Source organism: Acomys minous (assembly GCF_964271855.1).
Source record: "Acomys minous genome assembly, chromosome: 7".
NCBI classification, from domain to species: Eukaryota; Metazoa; Chordata; class Mammalia; order Rodentia; family Muridae; genus Acomys; species Acomys minous.
This window is the reverse complement of record NC_140488.1, coordinates 121,915,394-121,922,518: the sequence shown is the minus strand read 5'-3', so window position 1 is coordinate 121,922,518 and position 7,125 is coordinate 121,915,394.

Genomic DNA, 7,125 nt, shown 5'->3' with positions numbered 1-7,125 from the left:
TCCTTATGACCTTTTCAAAGATTCTTACTGTTATTGCATTGCCCTTTCTCATCCTTCTGTATTTATCTTCATCTTCCTAACTAGAGATCTCAATTTTTCCATTTCCCTGGTCATATTACTGTACCATTTTCCCTCACTTTGTTGCATCCTAACCTCCCTACTGTGCAAAGATTCCTTTTTACTTTCAGTGTTTATACAGTTCCTCCAGGATATATATTCATATAAGTGGCCACAAAAATACTAGAGAACTGCTACAGCTGATCAACACTTTTAGCAAAGTGGCTGGATAAGAATAAACTCAAAAAAACCAACACCCCTCCTTTATACAAATGATAAACAGGCTGAAGAAAAAGTTAGAGAAACAACACTCTTCACAATAGCCACAAATAATATAAAATTCCTTGGTGTAAATCTAACCAAGCAAGTAGAAGACCTGTATGACAAAAACTTCAAGTCTTTAAAGAAAGACATTGAAAAAGATATCAGAAGATGAAAGATCACCCATGCTCTTGGGTCAGTAAAATTAACATAGCAAAATGGCCACATTATCAAAAGCAATTCACTAATTCAATGTAGTTCCCATCCAAATTCCAATGAAATTATTTACATACCTTGAAAGAAAAATTCTCAACTTCATATTAAAAGGGGAAAAATAGATAGCTAAAACAATTCTATAGAACAGAACTTCCAGAGGTAACACCGTTCCTGATTTCAAGCTGTATTATAGAACAGAGCAATAGTAATAAACCTGAATGGTAGTGGGATAGAAACAGACAGGGTGATCAATGGAATCAAATTGAAGACCCAGAAGTAAACCCACACATCCATGGACACTTAAATTTTGATAAAGAAGCCACCACCAAACTAAATAGCCCATTTTTAAAAATGGGGTACACAGCTAAACAGAAAATTCTCAACAGAGGAATCTATAAGGCCTGCACTGAAAGAAATGATCAACATAATTAGTCATCAGGAAAATGGGTCCTCTGCAAACTATGGCAACAGCCAAGGAAAAAATAGGCAGTAAACCTCGAACCCCTACCCGGACTATCCGATGGACATTCTCCACTGTTAAGTGGAGAAGGAGATCTAACTTTCACACAAACTCTGGTGCTCTATATTTGAACATGTCCCTTGGATGGAGATGCCTGGTGGCACTCAGAGGAAAGATAATAGGTCACCAAGGAGAGACTTGATACCTTATGAGCATATACAGGGGGAGGAGGTCCCCCTCAGACACAGACATAGGGGAAGGGAGTAGGGGGGAAGTGGGAGGAAGGGAGGAATGGGAGGATACATGGGATGGGCTAACAACTGAGATGTAATATGAATAAATTAATTAAAAAAAAGGAAAATGCAAATGAAAATAGCTCTGAGATTCCATCTTACATCTGTCAGAATGGCTAAGATAAAAAACTCAAGTGACAGCTCATACTGAACTACAGCTTAGTATTCCAAGGTGGTTTTATATCCATTGGATGTCTTTCCTTCTCTGAAGAGAGGGGAATACGGGAAGGAAGAGAAGTGACAGGGACTTGGAAGAGAGGAGGGAAGGAAAGCTCTGATCAAGGATATTAATTAATTAATTAATTAATCCAATAGGGAACTGCCTCTCAATAAACCTGCCTTTATACTCTTGATTTGGCTTGAATCCATCCATCAGTTGTAGGATTTTTAGGTTTTTCTATTTCTTAGTTATTGTAAATAGAACAATAAACAATCAAATCCTTTGATGTACACTAAGGAGTGATATAACTGATCATTTGATAGATTCATTTCTGGCATTTTGAGAATTCTTCAAACTGATTTCCATAATGCTTGCTCAAGTTTTCAAGCCCACCAAAAGTGAGTAAGTGGTTTCCTTGCCCTTGCATTCCCACTATCATTTAATGTTGGTTGTTATATTGATATTTGCTATTCTTTCAGGGTAAAAACTGTTGCTCTTGCAGACCTTCTCTGGGAAGAGTGAAGAGAGAGAAGTGAAAGTTTTGGTGGATCTGCGGTAAGGAGAATTGAGCAGGAAATGAACAGCTGATTAAGGGAAAACAACCATTGGGGAAAAGCTGGCTACAATAGGAATTAGTTGTTAAGGAGAGGTTGATAAACTGAGGAAAAAGAAATATTGTAGACCCAGATATATGTGGTACAAACTGAAGGTCTTAAAGCCAAGGAGAACTTTATTTTTCTGTCTCTCTCATATGCTTACTGTCTATCTCTATCTTGGTTGCTGTCACTCCTTGGGCCACCCCAGTATTTTATTGAAAATTAAGTTCAATTTTTTTCATTACAGATTACGTCATGATTTTTCTCACCTTTTACAATCAATAGGGCATTCAAAAATCAATAGAACAAGAGAACAGTCTCATAAGGAAATACTAACAGTTCTGTATAATCTACAATAAAGTACACAGAAAAAAATCAATCAATTTCCAAGCAGTGATCAGCATAACCTGATTATTATTTCTTAAATAATACTTGGGAAAATTTAATCATAAATTTCCCCAGGACAATGCCATTGTGTTTATGTGATTGTCATAGCAACATAGCTTGCTAAATGTTCTCTAATAAAGAAAAAAATTTGACCTATTCCCAGTCTCAAACCAAAGGGTTTGTAATCTAAGCCTAGGCTAACTGCTAAGGAATCTTCTATTGTTAAATAAAAGCATGAGGTTCCAACCCACCTCCTAGTGCTCTCAAAGCAGATTATAAAGAAACCTAGCCATGTACTGTTATATCAAGGTACTAACTTTCTTTCAAGCACTTTCTGCCTGACAGCACATGGTCAGAGCCAAAAATTCTATCATTGTCTCAGGCCTTTGGCCAGATGTCTTACTTCAACGTTCTCTGTGGGAAAAAGTTTTCCCTGTGTGAATTTCATTAGGGCTAAGAAATAAAGAAAAAAAAAAGACAGTGTTTTGGAGAAAGGCAAAGCTTTAGACGAAAACTTCACCTGGACCGTACATAATATTTAAAGGCAGTGGTGATCACATGGAGATCTTTGGAACTTTGTCAAGCAAAGCCTCAACAGCTGTTCTGGATGTCTAGAAATCATGCTGGAAAGTGAGAGGTCTCTGAAACCTTGTCAAGCAAAGGCTCTATGACTTGTCCTCATGTCTGTAACAAAAAATAAAATTGCACCCCATGTCTTTTGATTGGACAACTGAGTTCATTGATATTTACATTTACTATTGAAATGTGGGTGTTAATACTGGTTACCATATTGTTGAATTTTGGTGTCGTTTATTTTCTCAGGGATTTTTGTATTTTAGTAACTATTCCTCTGTATTTCTTTCCATAGTCTCTTTGGTGTCCTCAGTCATCTTTTTGGACCAAAATAATTCTTCTTGTGCTTTCTTTAGGTTTGCTGTATATAATTTTTTCAGGATGTTTATGTTGTAGAAAGTTTTTATTTCTTCCTTGATTATGGCAGATAGTTTTACTAGGTATATTAGTTTTTATTAACTGACACAGTTTTTTTAGGGATTGGAAATGCATTGCATCTAGATATTTCGGCTTTCTGTTTATCCTTTGAGAAATCACCTATTATTTATTATTGTTTTTTTAAAATTATATGTCCTGGAATTCATTTACATAATTCTCATTGGTAAACATTTCTACAGGACTGGTAAGTGTTTTTATATGACTATTTTTCACTAATTAAATATTTTTATTTTTTACATATACATTTATATTATTACACATATATACAATAAATTACCTATAGCAAGAAGAACCATGACCCAATCAAGAATTACATAAATGTTACATTCTTAGTGTTTTGGCTATTTGTATCCATACCCAGAAAGACACGCATGCTATATACTCATAAGTGGATATTAGCCACATAATATGGAATAACTACACTAAAACACAGAGACTGAAACATCAACCAAGGACCATGTATGATGTAGACCTAGACCAACTGCTCAGATGTAATAGCACACTCTCCTTGTGGATCCCATGTGTGGAGAATAGCTACTACTATGGACATACACTCTGGCCACCGAACTTAGATCACTTCCCCCTGGCAAGATGACCTTGCCAGGCTACAGAGCAAGAGGTTACAGGTAGTACAGATGAGACTGGATAGGCTAAGGACTGATAAGTTTTGAAGAAAATATACTGGCTTGATATTTCAAATTGTGTGTTTCTTTCTTTCTTTCTTTCTTTTTTGCAGTGAGATACACAACGTTGTATCTTTTAAAAATTTCTATGTCTTATATGCACAGTTATTAATGCAGAAGAAAACACATATAACCCAGTTGAGCCTAAAGTTGGAAATAACAGATGGAGTGAAATCAGGATTAGATAGAGAGTCCTGGGCTGGTGCATCACATTTATTTCTTGGTTCAAACCTAGAGTGTTTGGTTCTTGGTTCTACCTAGATGGGTGGAAAAGTTATATTTGGAATAAGACAGGGGAATGGGATCATCCTATGAGTTGGTAGATCAACAGGGAGAGTCCTAGATGGAAGCTTAAAGATCATTTGTGATGCAGTCAAGGGATGTCTGAGTAGGTCAGGATATTGTATGTGGAAGCAGTGATACATCTGGTGGGTTATGGAGAAGGTGTGGATGGGAAGTCAGATCTTAGAAAAGGAATTAGCTAGACCTTGGAAAAGAAATTGGAAAACAGACTGGCTGAAGTAGTTGGAATGAGTATAGATGGGAATTCTTGACAGTGAAGTATGTAGAAATGAAATAATGAAATAATCCAGCTTCACCAAAACAAGTGATGGAAGCTGGTTAAGTTTTGATAATACAAAATTAGCCTTTACAAGAAAAATGAGAGCTAAGTGTGGCACTGAGAATCTAAATATTAAATAGATTAATTACTTTGATACAGATTCTTTCTACAAAGAAGTAAAGGTAATACTAAAAATATGTGTCGGATCCTCATTACAAGAAATTCCCCTTTTATACCCATATCAATTGAACTTTGTCAGGCTGAATCAGTAAAACAAAACCTCTACCATGTTGAAGAAATATTCTCAACTTATACTCAGTGCTGTTAGGAAATATCTTCCTCATACTAAATATGAACCAAATAGAAGGTACTGTTGTATGCTATGTGCTAACTCTACCACATGAAATGATATTAAGATACAGAGAAATGGATAATTCTCACAACATTGTGGGAAGTTAGGTTTAATGATGTCAGTGAGACATAGAAGACAACTTGTCAAGATAACTCAACAGGACTTGTTGGTAAGCTAGGAAAAAAACAGGCCTAGAAAACCTCGACTCTCAGAATACTGTCACTGTTTTTAAAAAAGAAATTTTAGGAATCAGGATCTCAGTTTCAAGGAAAATATTATCAAACTTTGGAGGTAGTGGTAATGTAAAACTTGCTTACAAAAATTTGGGCATGTAGCACAGAGAATACAGATACAAAGACCATGTTTTTTCCCTCGTAGCTTGTTGCTACAATAAAAATAAATGGTGACCCAATTGTCAGGGTCCTCATGTCACCATAAATGATTTCAAAGAAAAGCATGACCAGAAGATTCACTGGTTGGTATAAAATAATCAGAATGGCTTACAATCCTTATTTGATAATCTCACACTATATACATGTACTGAATTTTCACTTACCCCATGAAGAAAAACAAATATGGACTCTCAATAAATTAAATGCCAATTTCAACAATAAAAATGATATAGATATAAAAGGGTATTTTACTTTTTAAAATCACAATTTTAAAGATTCATGATTTCACAATGTATTATTCACCTATTATCAAAAATCACAAGTAAACTATTTTATAATATTAAGTGTATATTTCTTGAATTCTGGTTTGACCTACTTTTAATTAAACCTATTTTTATGATAATATTGGGAAAATTTCCTGGGAAATCTCCTTACAATTAGGTGATCACATAAGCTATTTCTATAATTGAGCTTTTCTTCCACTGAATAGAGTATGTCTGAGAACACAATCTCTACTGTAGCAACAAGTTTAAGTTGTATATAAAGCTTAATTTGTAGAAAGCTTGTAAAGTAAACAAAAGGCATGGGATCAATTAAGGAATGAGGTCTACTAAATCCAAATTCCTTTTTTAAAAAATAGAACATGACAAACCTTCTCTTAGATTGAAATATTTGGATTCATAGTGCCATTTTTAACTGTTACATATTCTTATTTTTCATGGAGTCTGTGAGTGGATTCTTTTTCTATTCAATTAAGTTTATTTATCCCAAAGAGAAGAAGATTGTGCCCTTTATGAAAGCTTGAGGTTAGTCCATAATACTCTCAAGGAAGATTTATGATTCTACACAGCATTTTACCAATGTCATTAACAACAAGTAGTGAGATAAAGTGGTTTCAATTATACAATGAAAGTATTGTTCTATTTCAAAGACTGGCTCAATTCAAAAATTTCAAATCAACTGAATAAATATTCTTAATTCCTTTATTGTTTCTTATAAACAAATACCGCATATAATGAAAAAATAATCCCCAAGCAGATTCTTTTCCTTTTTCCATGGCTCTGTGGATAAACTGCATACATGGAAATCTCCAAAGATTACTCATTTTCTATAAGTTATTTGTTTGTTGATTGCTGATGGTGCTGGGTTTTTTTAAGCTCATTTCTTTGTAGGAGTTGACCACATAAGCATGTACTGTATCATGGATCTACAGCTTCAAGTCATTTGTACAGGTTATGTCATGTGTTTCTCTTATATGACAGGTTTATTCAGAAATGCTAGTTCCTTAACTGACAGGATGTGAGTCAGGGAGAAGGATAGAAACTTTTATGAAGACTATAGACCTCTGAGACCTCTAGAAGATTGACACCTATGTTCATATTTACAATCAATTATTTGAGAAACAAAATGTTTGTATCAAGATTATAACTTTCATCTGTAACAGTGAAGGCTGCTTGTTATTTCCCCATGGGAGAAATTGCAGTCTCTTAAATAATCCAAATCATTAACCAATCATTCCATACTCATTTGACTTCCATAAAAAGAGCATGTAAAAACTTCCATGGTTAGCTGTATGCAAGTGGAATTGTGAACCTATTATAGATTTCTTACAGAAATGGCCTAATTCTATGCCCCTTTCTATTGTCTGTGACTAGAGAAACAAACTTTTTCAATGTAATTTGGAAACTCATAATC